The sequence below is a fragment of the Pseudophryne corroboree genome, chromosome 7 (assembly GCF_028390025.1).
Source record: "Pseudophryne corroboree isolate aPseCor3 chromosome 7, aPseCor3.hap2, whole genome shotgun sequence".
In the NCBI taxonomy this organism is placed as follows: Eukaryota; Metazoa; Chordata; class Amphibia; order Anura; family Myobatrachidae; genus Pseudophryne; species Pseudophryne corroboree.
The window spans coordinates 143,795,965-143,818,379 of NC_086450.1; the positions used below are offsets into that span (position 1 = coordinate 143,795,965).

The 22,415-nt window shown below is 39.1% G+C and overlaps 4 pseudogenes; 2 read left to right on the top strand and 2 right to left on the bottom strand.

The window, feature by feature from the left end:
- Positions 1–11,430: 11,430 nt before the first annotated feature.
- Positions 11,431–11,548, bottom strand: LOC134946463 (5S ribosomal RNA; annotated as a pseudogene).
- A 139-nt stretch (positions 11,549–11,687) lies between these two features.
- On the bottom strand, positions 11,688–11,805 carry LOC134946063 (5S ribosomal RNA; annotated as a pseudogene).
- A 1,843-nt stretch (positions 11,806–13,648) lies between these two features.
- On the top strand, positions 13,649–13,766 carry LOC134946243 (5S ribosomal RNA; annotated as a pseudogene).
- Positions 13,767–13,905: 139 nt separating this feature from the next.
- LOC134946464 (5S ribosomal RNA) lies at positions 13,906–14,023 on the top strand (annotated as a pseudogene).
- The last annotated feature ends 8,392 nt before the right edge of the window (positions 14,024–22,415 follow it).

Genomic DNA, 22,415 nt, shown 5'->3' on the forward strand with positions numbered 1-22,415 from the left:
AGGTACCATCCCAAATTTTATCACTGAGGTGACAGAAGTTGATTTCGGAGCATGATTTTTGAACAGGAGCTTCAACCATTTTGCAGCATATGAGAAATTCCCTAAGCCCCGGACCCATCGATATTGGTCAAAAATGAAAATTCCAAAAGTGCCCCAATTTCTGCTTTAAACTTTAGTTACCATCCCAAAATGTATCACTGAGGTGACAGAAGTTGATTTCGGAGCATGATTTTTGAACAGGAGCTTCAACCATTTTGCAGAATATGAGAAATTCCCTAACCCCTGGACCCATCGATTTTTATCAAACATAAAAATCCCAAAAGTGCCCCAATTTCTGCTTTAAACTTTAGGCACCATCCCAAAATGTTTCACTGAGGTGACAGTAGATTTCGGAACATGATTTTTGAACAGGAGCTTCAACCGTTTTGCGACATATGAGAAATTCCCTAAGCCCCGGACCCATCGATTTTGGTCAAAAATGAAAATTCCAAAAGTGCCCCAATTTCTGCTTTAAACTTTAGTTACCATCCCAAAATGTATCACTGAGGTGACAGAAGTTGATTTCGGAGCATGATTTTTGAACAGGAGCTTCAACCATTTTGCAGCATATGAGAAATTCCCTAACCCCTGGACCCATCAATTTTGGTCAAAAATTAAAATTCCAAAAGTGCCCCAATTTCGGCTTTAAACTTTAGTTACCATCCCAAAATATATCACTGAGGTGACAGAAGTTGATTTCGGAGCATGATTTTTGAACCGGAGCTTCAACCATTTTGCAGCATATGAGAAATTCCCTAACCCCTGGACCCATCGATTTTGGTCAAAAATTAAAATTCCAAAAGTGCCCCAATTTCGGCTTTAAACTTTAGTTACCATCCCAAAATATATCACTGAGGTGACAGAAGTAGATTTCGGAGCATGATTTTTGAACAGGAGCTTCAACCATTTTGCAGAATATGAGAAATTCCCTAACCCCTGGACCCATCGATTTTGGTCAAAAATAAAAATCCCAAAAGTGCCCCAATTTCTGCTTTAAACTTTAGGTACCATCCCAAAATGTTTCACTGAGGTGACAGTAGTTGATTTCGGAGCATGATTTTTGAACAGGAGCTTCAACCGTTTTGCGGCATATGAGAAATTCCCTAAGCCCCTGACCCATCGATTTTGGTCAAAAATGAAAATTCCAAAAGTGCCCCAATTTCTGCTTTAAACTTTAGTTACCATCCCAAATTTTATCACTGAGGTGACAGAAGTTGATTTCGGAGCATGATTTTTGAACAGGAGCTTCAACCATTTTGCAGCATATGAGAAATTCCCTAAGCCCCGGACCCATCGATATTGGTCAAAAATGAAACTTCCAAAAGTGCCCCAATTTCTGCTTTAAACTTTAGTTACCATCCCAAAATGTATCACTGAGGTGACAGAAGTTGATTTCGGAGCATGATTTTTGAACAGGAGCTTCAACCATTTTGCAGAATATGAGAAATTCCCTAAGCCCCGGACCCATCGATTTTGGTCAAAAATTAAAATTCCAAAAGTGCCCAAATTTCTGCTTTAAACTTTAGGTACCATCTCAAATTTTATCACTGAGGTGACAGAAGTTGATTTCGAAGCATGATTTTTGAACAGGAGCTTCAACCGTTTTGCAGCATATGAGAAATTCCCTAAGCCCTGGACCCATCGATTTTGGTCAAAAATGAAAATTCCAAAAGTGCACCAATTTCTACTTTAAACTTTAGGTACCATCCCAAAATGTATCACTGAGGTGACAGAAGTTGATTTCAGAGCAAGATTTTTGAACAGGAGCTTCAACCATTTTGCGGCATATGAGAAATTCCCTAAGCCTCGGACCCATCGATTTTGGTCAAAAATGAAAATTCCAAAAGTGCCCCAATTTCTGCTTTAAACTTTAGGTACCATCCCAAATTTTATCACTGAGGTGACAGAAGTTGATTTCGGAGCATGATTTTTGAACAGGAGCTTCAACCATTTTGCAGCATATGAGAAATTCCCTAAGCCCCGGACCCATCGATATTGGTCAAAAATGAAAATTCCAAAAGTGCCCCAATTTCTGCTTTAATCTTTAGTTACCATCCCAAAATGTATCATTGAGGTGACAGAAGTTGATTTCGGAGCATGATTTTTGAACAGGAGCTTCAACCATTTTGCAGAATATGAGAAATTCCCTAACCCCTGGACCCATCGATTTTGGTCAAAAATGAAAATCCCAAAAGTGCCCCAATTTCTGCTTTAAACTTTAGGTACCATCCCAAAATGTATCACTGAGGTGACAGAAGTTGATTTCAGAGCAAGATTTTTGAACAGGAGCTTCAACCATTTTGCAGCATATGAGAAATTCCCTAAGCACCGGACTTGTCGATTTTGGTCAAAAATGAAAATTCCAAAAGTGCCCCAATTTCTGCTTTAAACTTTAGGTACCATCCCAAATTTTATCACTGAGGTGACAGAAGTTGATTTCGGAGCATGATTTTTGAACAGGAGTTTTAACCGTTTTGTGGCATATGAGAAATTCCATAAGCCCCAGACCTGTCGATTTTGGTCAAAAATGAAAATTTCAAAAGTGCCCCAATTTCTGCTTTAAACTTAAGGTACTATCCCAAAATGTATCACTAAGGTGACAGAAGTTGATTTCGGAGCATCATTTTTGAACAGGAGCTTCAACCATTATGTAGCATATGAGAAGTTCCCTAAGCCCCAGACCTGTCAATTTTGGTCAAAAATGAAAATTTCAAAAGTGCCCCAATTTCTGCTTTAAACTTTAGGTACCATCCCAAATTTTATCACTGAGGTGACAGAAGTTGATTTCGAAGCATGATTTTTGAACAGGAGCTTCAACAGTTTTGCAGCATATGAGAAATTCCCTAAGCCCTGGACCCATCGATTTTGGTCAAAAATGAAAATTCCAAAAGTGTACCAATTTCTGCTTTAAACTTTAGGTGCCATCCCAAAATGTATCACTGAGGTGACAGAAGTTGATTTCAGAGCATGATTTTTGAACTGGAGCTTCAACCATTTTGCGGCATATGAGAAATTCCCTAAGCCTCGGACCCATCGATTTTGGTCAAAAATGAAAATTCCAAAAGTGCCCCAATTTCTGCTTTAAACTTTAGGTACCATCCCAAATTTTATCACTGAGGTGACAGAAGTTGATTTCGGAGCATGATTTTTGAACAGGAGCTTCAACCATTTTGCAGCATATGAGAAATTCCCTAAGCCCCGGACCCATCGATATTGGTCAAAAATGAAAATTCCAAAAGTGCCCCAATTTCTGCTTTAAACTTTAGTTACCATCCCAAAATGTATCACTGAGGTGACAGAAGTTGATTTCGGAGCATGATTTTTGAACAGGAGCTTCAACCATTTTGCAGAATATGAGAAATTCCCTAACCCCTGGACCCATCGATTTTTATCAAACATAAAAATCCCAAAAGTGCCCCAATTTCTGCTTTAAACTTTAGGCACCATCCCAAAATGTTTCACAGAGGTGACAGTAGATTTCGGAACATGATTTTTGAACAGGAGCTTCAACCGTTTTGCGACATATGAGAAATTCCCTAAGCCCCGGACCCATCGATTTTGGTCAAAAATGAAAATTCCAAAAGTGCCCCAATTTCTGCTTTAAACTTTAGTTACCATCCCAAAATATATCACTGAGGTGACAGAAGTTGATTTCGGAGCATGATTTTTGAACAGGAGCTTCAACCATTTTGCAGCATATGAGAAATTCCCTAACCCCTGGACCCATCGATTTTGGTCAAAAATTAAAATTCCAAAAGTGCCCCAATTTCGGCTTTAAACTTTAGTTACCATCCCAAAATATATCACTGAGGTGACAGAAGTAGATTTCGGAGCATGATTTTTGAACAGGAGCTTCAACCATTTTGCAGAATATGAGAAATTCCCTAACCCCTGGACCCATCGATTTTGGTCAAAAATAAAAATCCCAAAAGTGCCCCAATTTCTGCTTTAAACTTTAGGTACCATCCCAAAATGTTTCACTGAGGTGACAGTAGTTGATTTCGGAGCATGATTTTTGAACAGGAGCTTCAACCGTTTTGCGGCATATGAGAAATTCCCTAAGCCCCTGACCCATCGATTTTGGTCAAAAATGAAAATTCCAAAAGTGCCCCAATTTCTGCTTTAAACTTTAGTTACCATCCCAAATTTTATCACTGAGGTGACAGAAGTTGATTTCGGAGCATGATTTTTGAACAGGAGCTTCAACCATTTTGCAGCATATGAGAAATTCCCTAAGCCCCGGACCCATCGATATTGGTCAAAAATGAAAATTCCAAAAGTGCCCCAATTTCTGCTTTAAACTTTAGTTACCATCCCAAAATGTATCACTGAGGTGACAGAAGTTGATTTCGGAGCATGATTTTTGAACAGGAGCTTCAACCATTTTGCAGAATATGAGAAATTCCCTAAGCCCCGGACCCATCGATTTTGGTCAAAAATTAAAATTCCAAAAGTGCCCAAATTTCTGCTTTAAACTTTAGGTACCATCTCAAATTTTATCACTGAGGTGACAGAAGTTGATTTCGAAGCATGATTTTTGAACAGGAGCTTCAACCGTTTTGCAGCATATGAGAAATTCCCTAAGCCCTGGACCCATCGATTTTGGTCAAAAATGAAAATTCCAAAAGTGCACCAATTTCTACTTTAAACTTTAGGTACCATCCCAAAATGTATCACTGAGGTGACAGAAGTTGATTTCAGAGCAAGATTTTTGAACAGGAGCTTCAACCATTTTGCGGCATATGAGAAATTCCCTAAGCCTCGGACCCATCGATTTTGGTCAAAAATGAAAATTCCAAAAGTGCCCCAATTTCTGCTTTAAACTTTAGGTACCATCCCAAATTTTATCACTGAGGTGACAGAAGTTGATTTCGGAGCATGATTTTTGAACAGGAGCTTCAACCATTTTGCAGCATATGAGAAATTCCCTAAGCCCCGGACCCATCGATATTGGTCAAAAATGAAAATTCCAAAAGTGCCCCAATTTCTGCTTTAATCTTTAGTTACCATCCCAAAATGTATCATTGAGGTGACAGAAGTTGATTTCGGAGCATGATTTTTGAACAGGAGCTTCAACCATTTTGCAGAATATGAGAAATTCCCTAACCCCTGGACCCATCGATTTTGGTCAAAAATGAAAATCCCAAAAGTGCCCCAATTTCTGCTTTAAACTTTAGGTACCATCCCAAAATGTATCACTGAGGTGACAGAAGTTGATTTCAGAGCAAGATTTTTGAACAGGAGCTTCAACCATTTTGCAGCATATGAGAAATTTCCTAAGCCTCGGACCCATCGATTTTGGTCAAAAATGAAAATCCCAAAACTGCCCCAATTTCTGCTTTAAACTTTAGGTACCATCCCAAATTTTATCACTGAGGTGACAGAAGTTGATTTCGGAGCATGATTTTTGAACAGGAGCGTCAACCATTTTGCAGCATATGAGAAATTCCCTAAGCCCCGGACCCATCGATATTGGTCAAAAATGAAAATTCCAAAAGTGCCCCAATTTCTGCTTTAAACTTTAGTTACCATCCCAAAATGTATCACTGAGGTGACAGAAGTAGATTTCGGAGCATGATTTTTGAACAGGAGCTTCAACCATTTTGCAGAATATGAGAAATTCCCTAATCCCTGGACCCATCGATTTTGGTCAAAAATAAAAATCCCAAAAGTGCCCCAATTTCTGCTTTAAACTTTAGGTACCATCCCAAAATGTTTCACTGAGGTGACAGTAGTTGATTTCGGAGCATGATTTTTGAACAGGAGCTTCAACCGTTTTGCGGCATATGAGAAATTCCCTAAGCCCCGGACCCATCGATTTTGGTCAAAAATGAAAATTCCAAAAGTGCCCCAATTTCTGCTTTAAACTTTAGTTACCATCCCAAAATGTATCACTGAGGTGACAGAAGTTGATTTCGGAGCATGATTTTTGAACAGGAGCTTCAACCATTTTGCAGAATATGAGAAATTCCCTAAGCACCGGACTTGTCGATTTTGGTCAAAAATGAAAATTCCAAAAGTGCCCCAATTTCTGCTTTAAACTTTAGGTACCATCCCAAATTTTATCACTGAGGTGACAGAAGTTGATTTCGGAGCATGATTTTTGAACAGGAGTTTCAACCGTTTTGTGGCATATGAGAAATTCCATAAGCCCCAGACCTGTCGATTTTGGTCAAAAATGAAAATTTCAAAAGTGCCCCAATTTCTGCTTTAAACTTTAGGTACTATCCCAAAATGTATCACTAAGGTGACAGAAGTTGATTTCGGAGCATCATTTTTGAACTGGAGCTTCAACCGTTATGTGGCATATGAGAAATTCCCTAAGCCCCGGACCCATCGATTTTGGTCAAAAATGAAAATTTCAAAAGTGCCCCAATTTCTGCTTTAAACTTTAGGTACTATCCCAAAATGTATCACTGAGGTGACAGAAGTTGATTTCGGAGCATGATTTTTGAACAGGAGCTTCAACCGTTTTGTGGCATATGAGAAATTCCCTAAGCCCCGGTTGGTCAAAAATGAAAATTTCAAAAGTGCCCCAATATCTGCTTTAAACTTTAGGTACTATCCCAAAATGTATCACTAAGGTAACAGAAGTTGATTTCGGAGCATCATTTTTGAACAGGAGCTTCAACCGTTTTGTGGCATATGAGAAATTCCCTAAGCCCCAGACCTGTCAATTTTGGTCAAAAATGAAAATTTCAAAAGTGTCCCAATTTCTGCTTTAAACTTTAGGTACTATCCCAAAATGTATCACTAAGGTGACAGAAGTTGATTTCGGAGCATCATTTTTGAACAGGAGCTTCAACCGTTTTGTGGCATATGAGAAATTCCCTAAGCCCCGGACCCATCGATATTGGTCAAAAATGAAAATTCCAAAAGTGCCCCAATTTCTGCTTTAAACTTTAGTTACCATCCCAAAATGTATCACTGAGGTGACAGAAGTAGATTTCGGAGCATGATTTTTGAACAGGAGCTTCAACCATTTTGCAGAATATGAGAAATTTCCTAACCCCTGGACCCATCGATTTTGGTCAAAAATGAATATCCCAAAAGTGCCCCAATTTCTGCTTTAAACTTTAGGTACCATCCCAAAATGTTTCACTGAGGTGACAGTAGTTGATTTCGGAGCATGATTTTTGAACAGGAGCTTCAACCGTTTTGCAGCATATGAGAAATTCCCTAAGCCCCGGACCCATCGATTTTGGTCAAAAATGAAAATTCCAAAAGTGCCCCAATTTCTGCTTTAAACTTTAGTTACCATCCCAAAATGTATCACTGAGGTGACAGAAGTAGATTTCGGAGCATGATTTTTGAACAGGAGCTTCAACCATTTTGCAGAATATGAGAAATTCCCTAACCCCTGGACCCATCGATTTTGGTCAAAAATAAAAATCCCAAAAGTGCCCCAATTTCTGCTTTAAACTTTAGGTACCATCCCAAAATGTTTCACTGAGGTGACAGTAGTTGATTTCGGAGCATGATTTTTGAACAGGAGCTTCAACCATTTTGCAGAATATGAGAAATTCCCTAAGCACCGGACTTGTCGATTTTGGTCAAAAATGAAAATTCCAAAAGTGCCCCAATTTCTGCTTTAAACTTTAGGTACCATCCCAAATTTTATCACTGAGGTGACAGAAGTTGATTTCGGAGCATGATTTTTGAACAGGAGTTTCAACCGTTTTGTGGCATATGAGAAATTCCATAAGCCCCAGACCTGTCGATTTTGGTCAAAAATGAAAATTTCAAAAGTGCCCCAATTTCTGCTTTAAACTTTAGGTACTATCCCAAAATGTATCACTAAGGTGACAGAAGTTGATTTCGGAGCATCATTTTTGAACAGGAGCTTCAACCGTTATGTAGCATATAAGAAATTCCCTAAGCCCCAGACCTGTCAATTTTGGTCAAAAATGAAAATTTCAAAAGTGCCCCAATTTCTGCTTTAAACTTTAGTTACCATCCCAAAATGTATCACTGAGGTGATAGAAGTAGATTTTGGAGCATGATTTTTGAACAGGAGCTTCAACCATTTTGCAGAATATGAGAAATTCCCTAACCCCTGGACCCATCGATTTTGGTCAAAAATAAAAATCCCAAAAGTGCCCCAATTTCTGCTTTAAACTTTAGGTACCATCCCAAAATGTTTCACTGAGGTGACAGTAGTTGATTTCGGAGCATGATTTTTGAACAGGAGCTTCAACCATTTTGCAGAATATGAGAAATTCCCTAAGCACCGGACTTGTCGATTTTGGTCAAAAATGAAAATTCCAAAAGTGCCCCAATTTCTGCTTTAAACTTTAGGTACCATCCCAAATTTTATCACTGAGGTGACAGAAGTTGATTTCGGAGCATGATTTTTGAACAGGAGTTTTAACCGTTTTGTGGCATATGAGAAATTCCATAAGCCCCAGACCTGTCGATTTTGGTCAAAAATGAAAATTTCAAAAGTGCCCCAATTTCTGCTTTAAACTTAAGGTACTATCCCAAAATGTATCACTAAGGTGACAGAAGTTGATTTCGGAGCATCATTTTTGAACAGGAGCTTCAACCATTATGTAGCATATGAGAAATTCCCTAAGCCCCAGACCTGTCAATTTTGGTCAAAAATGAAAATTTCAAAAGTGCCCCAATTTCTGCTTTAAACTTTAGGTACCATCCCAAATTTTATCACTGAGGTGACAGAAGTTGATTTCGAAGCATGATTTTTGAACAGGAGCTTCAACAGTTTTGCAGCATATGAGAAATTCCCTAAGCCCTGGACCCATCGATTTTGGTCAAAAATGAAAATTCCAAAAGTGTACCAATTTCTGCTTTAAACTTTAGGTGCCATCCCAAAATGTATCACTGAGGTGACAGAAGTTGATTTCAGAGCATGATTTTTGAACTGGAGCTTCAACCATTTTGCGGCATATGAGAAATTCCCTAAGCCTCGGACCCATCGATTTTGGTCAAAAATGAAAATTCCAAAAGTGCCCCAATTTCTGCTTTAAACTTTAGGTACCATCCCAAATTTTATCACTGAGGTGACAGAAGTTGATTTCGGAGCATGATTTTTGAACAGGAGCTTCAACCATTTTGCAGCATATGAGAAATTCCCTAAGCCCCGGACCCATCGATATTGGTCAAAAATGAAAATTCCAAAAGTGCCCCAATTTCTGCTTTAAACTTTAGTTACCATCCCAAAATGTATCACTGAGGTGACAGAAGTTGATTTCGGAGCATGATTTTTGAACAGGAGCTTCAACCATTTTGCAGAATATGAGAAATTCCCTAACCCCTGGACCCATCGATTTTTATCAAACATAAAAATCCCAAAAGTGCCCCAATTTCTGCTTTAAACTTTAGGCACCATCCCAAAATGTTTCACTGAGGTGACAGTAGATTTCGGAACATGATTTTTGAACAGGAGCTTCAACCGTTTTGCGGCATATGAGAAATTCCCTAAGCCCCGGACCCATCGATTTTGGTCAAAAATGAAAATTCCAAAAGTGCCCCAATTTCTGCTTTAAACTTTAGTTACCATCCCAAAATGTATCACTGAGGTGACAGAAGTTGATTTCGGAGCATGATTTTTGAACAGGAGCTTCAACCATTTTGCAGCATATGAGAAATTCCCTAACCCCTGGACCCATCGATTTTGGTCAAAAATTAAAATTCCAAAAGTGCCCCAATTTCGGCTTTAAACTTTAGTTACCATCCCAAAATATATCACTGAGGTGACAGAAGTTGATTTCGGAGCATGATTTTTGAACAGGAGCTTCAACCATTTTGCAGCATATGAGAAATTCCCTAAGCCCCGGACCCATCGATATTGGTCAAAAATGAAAATTCCAAAAGTGCCCCAATTTCTGCTTTAAACTTTAGTTACCATCCCAAAATGTATCACTGAGGTGACAGAAGTTGATTTCGGAGCATGATTTTTGAACAGGAGCTTCAACCATTTTGCAGAATATGAGAAATTCCCTAAGCCCCGGACCCATCGATTTTGGTCAAAAATTAAAATTCCAAAAGTGCCCAAATTTCTGCTTTAAACTTTAGGTACCATCTCAAATTTTATCACTGAGGTGACAGAAGTTGATTTCGAAGCATGATTTTTGAACAGGAGCTTCAACCGTTTTGCAGCATATGAGAAATTCCCTAAGCCCTGGACCCTTCGATTTTGGTCAAAAATGAAAATTCCAAAAGTGCACCAATTTCTACTTTAAACTTTAGGTACCATCCCAAAATGTATCACTGAGGTGACAGAAGTTGATTTCAGAGCAAGATTTTTGAACAGGAGCTTCAACCATTTTGCGGCATATGAGAAATTCCCTAAGCCTCGGACCCATCGATTTTGGTCAAAAATGAAAATTCCAAAAGTGCCCCAATTTCTGCTTTAATCTTTAGTTACCATCCCAAAATGTATCATTGAGGTGGCAGAAGTTGATTTCGGAGCATGATTTTTGAACAGGAGCTTCAACCATTTTGCAGAATATGAGAAATTCCCTAACCCCTGGACCCATCGATTTTGGTCAAAAATGAAAATCCCAAAAGTGCCCCAATTTCTGCTTTAAACTTTAGGTACCATCCCAAAATGTATCACTGAGGTGACAGAAGTTGATTTCAGAGCAAGATTTTTGAACAGGAGCTTCAACCATTTTGCAGCATATGAGAAATTCCCTAAGCCTCGGACCCATCGATTTTGGTCAAAAATGAAAATCCCAAAACTGCCCCAATTTCTGCTTTAAACTTTAGGTACCATCCCAAATTTTATCACTGAGGTGACAGAAGTTGATTTCGGAGCATGATTTTTGAACAGGAGCTTCAACCATTTTGTATATAAAGTTGAATTTGGAACCGCACTAGTGTTAATAATCTAAGTAAGATGTATGAATAGCATAGGAAAACCAATATAAATGCAGTTGAAAAAATGTGATTAGGAACTGCTAATGATTGGCGGTGCTCCCAGGAAATTTGTAGATTAGACTACAGTTGGGAAGGAGAGACAAGACAAAAAACCCTTGTTTGGGAGCACTCATTTATATTAAATTAAATTAGACAAGGTAAGTACAGTAAAAGATGAATACGATAAAACTTAACCTTTAATTGTTTCTCAAATAAAAGGAAGAAAAAAAGGGGGGGAGGAATAATAAGAAAAATTTAGGACTCGTGTCTGGTATTTTAGCGAAAAAAACTTGTTTAACCCTTTTAGCAAATGAGGTACAAGTGGCTAGGAGAAGGTGAAGATATTGGAAGTGATAAATTGGAAGAATATAAGTGTGTTCTAGTGAAATGAGTATATCCAGGACAGTCACTATACATGCCTCAACACAAAGGTATCCAAATGGAGAGTGATATGGTAGCAAGTTTGAATGAGCAATGTTGAATCTTGTATGAGAGATAGAGGAAAAAGGGGGCCCACTGCACCTGGTATTCTCAGGGGGTTTCCCATCCTGATACTGACCAGGCCATACCTGCTTAGCTTCCGAGATCGGACAGGATCGGGCGCATTCAGGGTAGTATGGCCGTGGGCCTGGGGTGAGAAAGAAATGAAAGAAAATAGGAGCAAGATTTCAATGTCCGTGCTGAATACAAATCCACCATGGGTGGTCTGGGAGTGTTTTTCCAGAAACAGACATAGAGGTATAGTCAGTTTTGGAGAATTAAAATGGGGCCCACCGCACCTGGTATTCTCAGGGGGTTTTCCTTCCTAATACTAGCCAGGCCACACCTGCTTAGCTTCCGAGATTGGACAGGATCGGGCGTATTCAGGGTAGTATGGCCGTGGGCCAGTGTGAGGAAAAAATTGAGTGGAAAGGGAGAATGCACTGTTTTAGTGTACTTCACACTCAACCACAACCACTGATGGTTTCGGGAAAGTATTTCCAGACAATATATAAAAAATAATTGGTGTCTGGATTTAGGGAGGATGTGTGTAGTTGGGGAAATTTATGAGAGTGATATATGGTGTGAGTGTGTGTGAATCATGTCGATTAATGGAAAGATTTTTGAAAGAGATGTGTTAAGAGGTAGAATGAGGCTTGAAAAAATCACTCTAATTACATGATATAAAGGACAAAGCACACAGAGTGGGTTAGTCCCTAAGCAAAAGAAGATAAATGTTCGTATATTAGGAGGGAGCTCAGGGCTGGCTCCCAAGTGACAATACTTAACTTTAATTCCTGAGTAGGAAGGATTGAATACCTCTATCTCATATCAAATATCAAATAGTCAGAGATGGAGTATGAAAAATGCTACCATAAAACATATGCATGTTGAAAAAACATAAATTCACTTGTGTATTTAGATCACATTTAGGTATCTGTATATAATAATGGAACCTTGGAGGCAAGGGCGGGTATGAGGACTGAGTGCTACAGATTATCACTGTAATTTAGAAAGCTGTTGTGAAACAGAAAATATAGTATTTTGATTACATTGCGATATCTGTGACAAAGGTAAATAAGGTGGTATATAATGGTCTGATGACCGTTACCACTATCATGGGGTAAATTGACACCTCTTTACAGACTGATGATAAATATAGGCATAATTGATGACCCTGATGGTCTGATGAAATCACCCAGTATGGGTCGGGCGGCCGCGCTCGTCACTAACAGCGGGACCAGCAGGACTTTGAACAGGTAAGTTTAACAGATAACATCCGCCGCAGATCGTGCGGCCAGGGTATTCAACACTAGACCACCAGGGTCTTAGGCGCATCACTCCTAATCAGTGCAGCACGGAAATCTTTTCCCTGCTCGAAACTGATTATACAGTGCATAGCACTGTCTCTTGCGCTCAACAGTGTGCTCCCTCCTTACAAACGACCCATACTGGGTGATTTCATCAGACCATCAGGGTCATCAATTATGCCTATATTTATCATCAGTCTGTAAAGAGGTGTCAATTTACCCCATGATAGTGGTAACGGTCATTAGACCATTATATACCACCTTATTTACCTTTGTCACAGATATCGCAATGTAATCAAAATACTATATTTTCTGTTTCACAACAGCTTTCTAAATTACAGTGATAATCTGTAGCACTCAGTCCTCATACCCGCCCTTGCCTCCAAGGTTCCATTATTATATACAGATACCTAAATGTGATCTAAATACACAAGTGAATTTATGTTTTTTCAACATGCATATGTTTTATGGTAGCATTTTTCATACTCCATCTCTGACTATTTGATATTTGATATGAGATAGAGGTATTCAATCCTTCCTACTCAGGAATTAAAGTTAAGTATTGTCACTTGGGAGCCAGCCCTGAGCTCCCTCCTAATATACGAACATTTATCTTCTTTTGCTTAGGGACTAACCCACTCTGTGTGCTTTGTCCTTTATATCATGTAATTAGAGTGATTTTTTCAAGCCTCATTCTACCTCTTAACACATCTCTTTCCAAAATCTTTCCATTAATCGACATGATTCACACACACTCACACCATATATCACTCTCATAAATTTCCCCAACTACACACATCCTCCCTAAATCCAGACACCAATTATTTTTTATATATTGTCTGGAAATACTATCCCGAAACCATCAGTGGTTGTGGTTGAGTGTGAAGTACACTAAAACAGTGCATTCTCCCTTTCCACTCAATTTTTTCCTCACACTGGCCCACGGCCATACTACCCTGAATACGCCCGATCCTGTCCAATCTCGGAAGCTAAGCCGGTGTGGCCTGGCTAGTATTAGGAAGGAAAACCCCCTGAGAATACCAGGTGCGGTGGGCCCCATTTTAATTCTCCAAAACTGACTATACCTCTATGTCTGTTTCTGGAAAAACACTCCCGGACCACCCATGGTGGATTTGTATTCAGCACGGACATTGAAATCTTGCTCCTATTTTCTTTCATTTCTTTCTCACCCCAGGCCCACGGCCATACTACCCTGAATGCGCCCGATCCTGTCCGATCTCGGAAGCTAAGCAGGTATGGCCTGGTCAGTATCAGGATGGGAAACCCCCTGAGAATACCAGGTGCAGTGGGCCCCCTTTTTCCTCTATCTCTCATACAAGATTCAACATTGCTCATTCAAACTTGCTACCATATCACTCTCCATTTGGATACCTTTGTGTTGAGGCATGTATAGTGACTGTCCTGGATATACTCATTTCACTAGAACACACTTATATTCTTCCAATTTATCACTTCCAATATCTTCACCTTCTCCTAGCCACTTGTACCTCATTTGCTAAAAGGGTTAAACAAGTTTTTTTCGCTAAAATACCAGACACGAGTCCTATATTTTTCTTATTATTCCTCCCCCCCTTTTTTTCTTCCTTTTATTTGAGAAACAATTAAAGGTTAAGTTTTATCGTATTCATCTTTTACTGTACTTACCTTGTCTAATTTAATTTAATATAAATGAGTGCTCCCAAACAAGGGTTTTTTGTCTTGTCTCTCCTTCCCAACTGTAGGCTTCAACCATTTTGCAGCATATGAGAAATTCCCTAAGCCCCGGACCCATCGATATTGGTCAAAAATGAAAATTCCAAAAGTGCCCCAATTTCTGCTTTAAACTTTAGTTACCATCCCAAAATGTATCACTGAGGTGACAGAAGTAGATTTCGGAGCATGATTTTTGAACAGGAGCTTCAACCATTTTGCAGAATATGAGAAATTCCCTAACCCCTGGACCCATCGATTTTGGTCAAAAATAAAAATCCTAAAAGTGCCCCAATTTCTGCTTTAAACTTTAGTTACCATCCCAAAATGTATCACTGAGGTGACAGAAGTTGATTTCGGAGCATGATTTTTGAACAGGAGCTTCAACCATTTTGCAGAATATGAGAAATTCCCTAAGCACCGGACTTGTCGATTTTGGTCAAAAATGAAAATTCCAAAAGTGCCCCAATTTCTGCTTTAAACTTTAGGTACCATCCCAAATTTTATCACTGAGGTGACAGAAGTTGATTTCGGAGCATGATTTTTGAACAGGAGTTTCAACCGTTTTGTGGCATATGAGAAATTCCATAAGCCCCAGACCTGTCGATTTTGGTCAAAAATGAAAATTTCAAAAGTGCCCCAATTTCTGCTTTAAACTTTAGGTACTATCCCAAAATGTATCACTAAGGTGACAGAAGTTGATTTCGGAGCATACTTTTTGAACTGGAGCTTCAACCGTTATGTGGCATATGAGAAATTCCCTAAGCCCCGGACCCATCGATTTTGGTCAAAAATGAAAATTTCAAAAGTGCCCCAATTTCTGCTTTAAACTTTAGGTACTATCCCAAAATGTATCACTGAGGTGACAGAAGTTGATTTCGGAGCATGATTTTTGAACAGGAGCTTCAACCGTTTTGTGGCATATGAGAAATTCCCTAAGCCCCGGTTGGTCAAAAATGAAAATTTCAAAAGTGCCCCAATATCTGCTTTAAACTTTAGGTACTATCCCAAAATGTATCACTAAGGTAACAGAAGTTGATTTCGGAGCATCATTTTTGAACAGGAGCTTCAAACGTTTTGTGGCATATGAGAAATTCCCTAAGCCCCGGACCTGTCGATTTTGGTCAAAAATGAAAATTTCAAAAGTGCCCCAATTTCTGCTTTAAACTTAAGGTACTATCCCAAAATGTATCACTAAGGTGACAGAAGTTGATTTCGGAGCATCATTTTTGAACAGGAGCTTCAACCATTATGTAGCATATGAGAAATTCCCTAAGCCCCAGACCTGTCAATTTTGGTCAAAAATGAAAATTTCAAAAGTGCCCCAATTTCTGCTTTAAACTTTAGGTACCATCCCAAATTTTATCACTGAGGTGACAGAAGTTGATTTCGAAGCATGATTTTTGAACAGGAGCTTCAACAGTTTTGCAGCATATGAGAAATTCCCTAAGCCCTGGACCCATCGATTTTGGTCAAAAATGAAAATTCCAAAAGTGTACCAATTTCTGCTTTAAACTTTAGGTGCCATCCCAAAATGTATCACTGAGGTGACAGAAGTTGATTTCAGAGCATGATTTTTGAACAGGAGCTTCAACCATTTTGCAGCATATGAGAAATTCCCTAAGCCCCGGACCCATCGATATTGGTCAAAAATGAAAATTCCAAAAGTGCCCCAATTTCTGCTTTAAACTTTAGTTACCATCCCAAAATGTATCACTGAGGTGACAGAAGTTGATTTCGGAGCATGATTTTTGAACAGGAGCTTCAACCATTTTGCAGAATATGAGAAATTCCCTAACCCCTGGACCCATCGATTTTTATCAAACATAAAAATCCCAAAAGTGCCCCAATTTCTGCTTTAAACTTTAGGCACCATCCCAAAATGTTTCACTGAGGTGACAGTAGATTTCGGAACATGATTTTTGAACAGGAGCTTCAACCGTTTTGCGGCATATGAGAAATTCCCTAAGCCCCGGACCCATCGATTTTGGTCAAAAATGAAAATTCCAAAAGTGCCCCAATTTCTGCTTTAAACTTTAGTTACCATCCCAAAATGTATCACTGAGGTGACAGAAGTTGATTTCGGAGCATGATTTTTGAACAGGAGCTTCAACCATTTTGCAGCATATGAGAAATTCCCTAACCCCTGGACCCATCGATTTTGGTCAAAAATTAAAATTCCAAAAGTGCCCCAATTTCGGCTTTAAACTTTAGTTACCATCCCAAAATATATCACTGAGGTGACAGAAGTTGATTTCGGAGCATGATTTTTGAACAGGAGCTTCAACCATTTTGCAGCATATGAGAAATTCCCTAAGCCCCGGACCCATCGATATTGGTCAAAAATGAAAATTCCAAAAGTGCCCCAATTTCTGTTTTAAACTTTAGGTACCATCCCAAATTTTATCACTGAGGTGACAGAAGTTGATTTCGGAGCATGATTTTTGAACAGGAGCTTCAACCGTTTTGCGGCATATGAGAAATTCCCTAAGCCCCAGACCCATTGGGGTAAATTTATCACTGAGGTGACAGAAGTTGATTTCGGAGCATGATTTTTGAACAGGAGCTTCAACCATTTTGCAGCATATGAGAAATTCCCTAAGCCCCGGACCCATCGATATTGGTCAAAAATGAAAATTCCAAAAGTGCCCCAATTTCTACTTTAATCTTTAGTTACCATCCCAAAATGTATCATTGAGGTGACAGAAGTTGATTTCGGAGCATGATTTTTGAACAGGAGCTTCAACCATTTTGCAGCATATGAGAAATTCCCTAACCCCTGGACCCATCGATTTTGGTCAAAAATTAAAATTCCAAAAGTGCCCCAATTTCGGCTTTAAACTTTAGTTACCATCCCAAAATATATCACTGAGGTGACAGAAGTTGATTTCGGAGCATGATTTTTGAACAGGAGCTTCAACCATTTTGCAGCATATGAGAAATTCCCTAAGCCCCGGACCCATCGATATTGGTCAAAAATGAAAATTCCAAAAGTGCCCCAATTTCTGTTTTAAACTTTAGGTACCATCCCAAATTTTATCACTGAGGTGACAGAAGTTGATTTCGGAGCATGATTTTTGAACAGGAGCTTCAACCGTTTTGCGGCATATGAGAAATTCCCTAAGCCCCAGACCCATTGGGGTAAATTTATCACTGAGGTGACAGAAGTTGATTTCGGAGCATGATTTTTGAACAGGAGCTTCAACCGTTTTGTGGCATATGAGAAATTCCCTAAGCCCCGGTTGGTCAAAAATGAAAATTTCAAAAGTGACCCAATTTCTGCTTTAAACTTTAGGTACTATCCCAAAATGTATCACTAAGGTGACAGAAGTTGATTTCGGAGCATAATTTTTGAACAGGAGCTTCAACCGTTATGTAGCATATGAGAAATTCCCTAAGCCCCGGACCCATCGATATTGGTCAAAAATGAAAATTCCAAGAGTGCCCCAATTTCTGCTTTAAACTTTAGTTACCATCCCAAAATGTATCACTGAGGTGACAGAAGTTGATTTCGGAGCATGATTTTTGAACAGGAGCTTCAACCATTTTGCAGAATAGAGAAATTCCCTAACCCCTGGACCCATCGATTTTGGTCAAAAATTAAAATCCCAAAAGTGCCCCAATTTCTGCTTTAAACTTTAGGTAACATCCCAAAATGTATCACTGAGGTGACAGAAGTTGATTTCAGAGCAAGATTTTTGAACAGGAGCTTCAACCATTTTGCAGCATATGAGAAATTCCCTAACCCCTGGACCCATCGATTTTGGTCAAAAATGAAAATCCCAAAAGTGCCCCAATTTCTGCTTTAAACTTTAGTTACCATCCCAAATTTTATCACTGAGGTGACAGAAGTTGATTTCGGAGCATGATTTTTGAACAGGAGCTTCAACCGTTTTGCGGCACATGAGAAATTCCCTAAGCCCCAGACCCATTGGGGTAAATTTATCACTGAGGAGACAGAATTTGATTTCGAAGCATGATTTTTGAACAGGAGCATCAACCGTTTTGTAGCATATGAGAAATTCTCTAAGCCCCGGTTGGTCAAAAATGAAAATTTCAAAGTGCCCCAATTTCTGCTTTAAAAGTTAGGTACTATCCCAAAATGTATCACTGAGGTGACAGAAGTTGATTTCAGAGCATGATTTTTGAACAGGAGCTTCAACCATTTTGCGGCATATGAGAAATTCCCTAAGCCTCGGACCCATCGATTTTGGTCAAAAATGAAAATTCCAAAAGTGCACCAATTTCTACTTTAAACTTTAGGTACCATCCCAAAATGTATCACTGAGGTGACAGAAGTTGATTTCAGAGCATGATTTTTGAACAGGAGCTTCAACCATTTTGCGGCATATGAGAAATTCCCTAAGCCTCGGACCCATCGATTTTGGTCAAAAATGAAAATTCCAAAAGTGCCCCAATTTCTGCTTTAAACTTTAGGTACCATCCCAAAATGTTTCACTGAGGTGACAGTAGTTGATTTCGGAGCATGATTTTTGAACAGGAGCTTCAACCGTTTTGCGGCATATGAGAAATTCCCTAAGCCCCGAACCCATCGATTTTGGTCAAAAATAAAAATTCCAAAAGTGCCCCAATTTCTGCTTTAAACTTTAGTTACCATCCCAAAATGTATCACTGAGGTGACAGAAGTTGATTTCGGAGCATGATTTTTGAACAGGAGCTTCAACCATTTTGCAGAATATGAGAAATTCCCTAAGCACCGGACTTGTCGATTTTGGTCAAAAATGAAAATTCCAAAAGTGCCCCAATTTCTGCTTTAAACTTTAGGTACCATCCCAAATTTTATCACTGAGGTGACAGAAGTTGATTTCGGAGTATGATTTTTGAACAGGAGCTTCAACCGTTTTGTGGCATATGAGAAATTCCCTAAGCCTCGGACCCATCGATTTTGGTCAAAAATGATAATTCCAAAAGTGCCCCAATTTCTGCTTTAAACTTTAGGTACCATCCCAAATTTTATCACTGAGGTGACAGAAGTTGATTTCGGAGCATGATTTTTGAACAGGAGCTTCAACCATTTTGCAGCATATGAGAAATTCCCTAAGCCCCGGACCCATCGATATTGGTCAAAAATGAAAATTCCAAAAGTGCCCCAATTTCTGCTTTAATCTTTAGTTACCATCCCAAAATGTATCATTGAGGTGACAGAAGTTGATTTCGGAGCATGATTTTTGAACAGGAGCTTCAACCATTTTGCAGAATATGAGAAATTCCCTAACCCCTGGACCCATCGATTTTGGTCAAAAATGAAAATCCCAAAAGTGCCCCAATTTCTGCTTTAAACTTTAGGTACCATCCCAAAATGTATCACTGAGGTGACAGAAGTTGATTTCAGAGCAAGATTTTTGAACAGGAGCTTCAACCATTTTGCAGCATATGAGAAATTCCCTAAGCCTCGGACCCATCAATTTTGGTCAAAAATGAAAATCCCAAAACTGCCCCAATTTCTGCTTTAAACTTTAGGTACCATCCCAAATTTTATCACTGAGGTGACAGAAGTTGATTTCGGAGCATGATTTTTGAACAGGAGCTTCAACCATTTTGCAGAATATGAGAAATTCCCTAACCCCTGGACCCATCTATTTTGGTCAAAAATAAAAATCCCAAAAGTGCCCCAATTTCTGCTTTAAACTTTAGGTACCATCCCAAAATGTTTCACTGAGGTGACAGTAGTTGATTTCGGAGCATGATTTTTGAACAGGAGCTTCAACCATTTTGCAGAATATGAGAAATTCCCTAAGCACCGGACTTGTCGATTTTGGTCAAAAATGAAAATTCCAAAAGTGCCCCAATTTCTGCTTTAAACTTTAGGTACCATCCCAAATTTTATCACTGAGGTGACAGAAGTTGATTTCGGAGCATGATTTTTGAACAGGAGTTTCAACCGTTTTGTGGCATATGAGAAATTCCATAAGCCCCAGTCCTGTCGATTTTGGTCAAAAATGAAAATTTCAAAAGTGCCCCAATTTCTGCTTTAAACTTTAGGTACTATCCCAAAATGTATCACTAAGGTGACAGAAGTTGATTTCGGAGCATCATTTTTGAACAGGAGCTTCAACCGTTATGTAGCATATGAGAAATTCCCTAAGCCCCAGACCTGTCAATTTTGGTCAAAAATGAAAATTTCAAAAGTGCCCCAATTTCTGCTTTAAACTTTAGTTACCATCCCAAAATGTATCACTGAGGTGACAGAAGTAGATTTCGGAGCATGATTTTTGAACAGGAGCTTCAACCATTTTGCAGAATATGAGAAATTCCCTAACCCCTGGACCCATCGATTTTGGTCAAAAATAAAAATCCCAAAGTGCCCCAATTTCTGCTTTAAACTTTAGGTACCATCCCAAAATGTTTCACTGAGGTGACAGAAGTTGATTTCGGAGCTTCATTTTTGAACAGGAGCTTCAACCATTATGTAGCATATGAGAAATTCCCTAAGCCCCAGACCTGTCAATTTTGGTCAAAAATGAAAATTTCAAAAGTGCCCCAATTTCTGCTTTAAACTTTAGGTACCATCCCAAATTTTATCACTGAGGTGACAGAAGTTGATTTCGAAGCATGATTTTTGAACAGGAGCTTCAACAGTTTTGCAGCATATGAGAAATTCCCTAAGCCCTGGACCCATCGATTTTGGTCAAAAATGAAAATTCCAAAAGTGTACCAATTTCTGCTTTAAACTTTAGGTGCCATCCCAAAATGTATCACTGAGGTGACAGAAGTTGATTTCAGAGCATGATTTTTGAACTGGAGCTTCAACCATTTTGCGGCATATGAGAAATTCCCTAAGCCTCGGACCCATCGATTTTGGTCAAAAATGAAAATTCCAAAAGTGCCCCAATTTCTGCTTTAAACTTTAGGTACCATCCCAAATTTTATCACTGAGGTGACAGAAGTTGATTTCGGAGCATGATTTTTGAACAGGAGCTTCAACCATTTTGCAGCATATGAGAAATTCCCTAAGCCCCGGACCCATCGATATTGGTCAAAAATGAAAATTCCAAAAGTGCCCCAATTTCTGCTTTAAACTTTAGTTACCATCCCAAAATGTATCACTGAGGTGACAGAAGTTGATTTCGGAGCATGATTTTTGAACAGGAGCTTCAACCATTTTGCAGAATATGAGAAATTCCCTAACCCCTGGACCCATCGATTTTGGTCAAAAATAAAAATCCCAAAAGTGCCCCAATTTCTGCTTTAAACTTTAGGTACCATCCCAAAATGTTTCACTGAGGTGACAGTAGTTGATTTCGGAGCATGATTTTTGAACAGGAGCTTCAACCGTTTTGCGGCATATGAGAAATTCCCTAAGCCCCGGACCCATCGATTTTGGTCAAAAATGAAAATTCCAAAAGTGCCCCAATTTCTGCTTTAAACTTTAGTTACCATCCCAAATTTTATCACTGAGGTGACAGAAGTTGATTTCGGAGCATGATTTTTAAACAGGAGCTTCAACCATTTTGCAGCATATGAGAAATTCCCTAAGCCCCGGACCCATCGATATAGGTCAAAAATGAAAATCCCAAAAGTGCCCCAATTTCTGCTTTAAACTTTAGGTACCATCCCAAAATGTATCACTGAGGTGACAGAATTTGATTTCAGAGCAAGATTTTTGAACAGGAGCTTCAACCATTTTGCAGCATATGAGAAATTCCCTAAGCCTCGGACCCATCGATTTTGGTCAAAAATAAAAATCCCAAAAGTGCCCCAATTTCTGCTTTAAACTTTAGGTACCATCCCAAATTTTATCACTGAGGTGACAGAAGTTGATTTCGGAGCATGATTTTTGAACAGGAGCTTCAACCATTTTGCAGCATATGAGAAATTCCCTAAGCCTCGGACCCATCGATTTTGGTCAAAAATGAAAATCCCAAAAGTGCCCCAATTTCTGCTTTAAACTTTAGGTACCATCCCAAATTTTATCACTGAGGTGACAGAAGTTGATTTCGGAGCATGATTTTTGAACAGGAGCTTCAACCATTT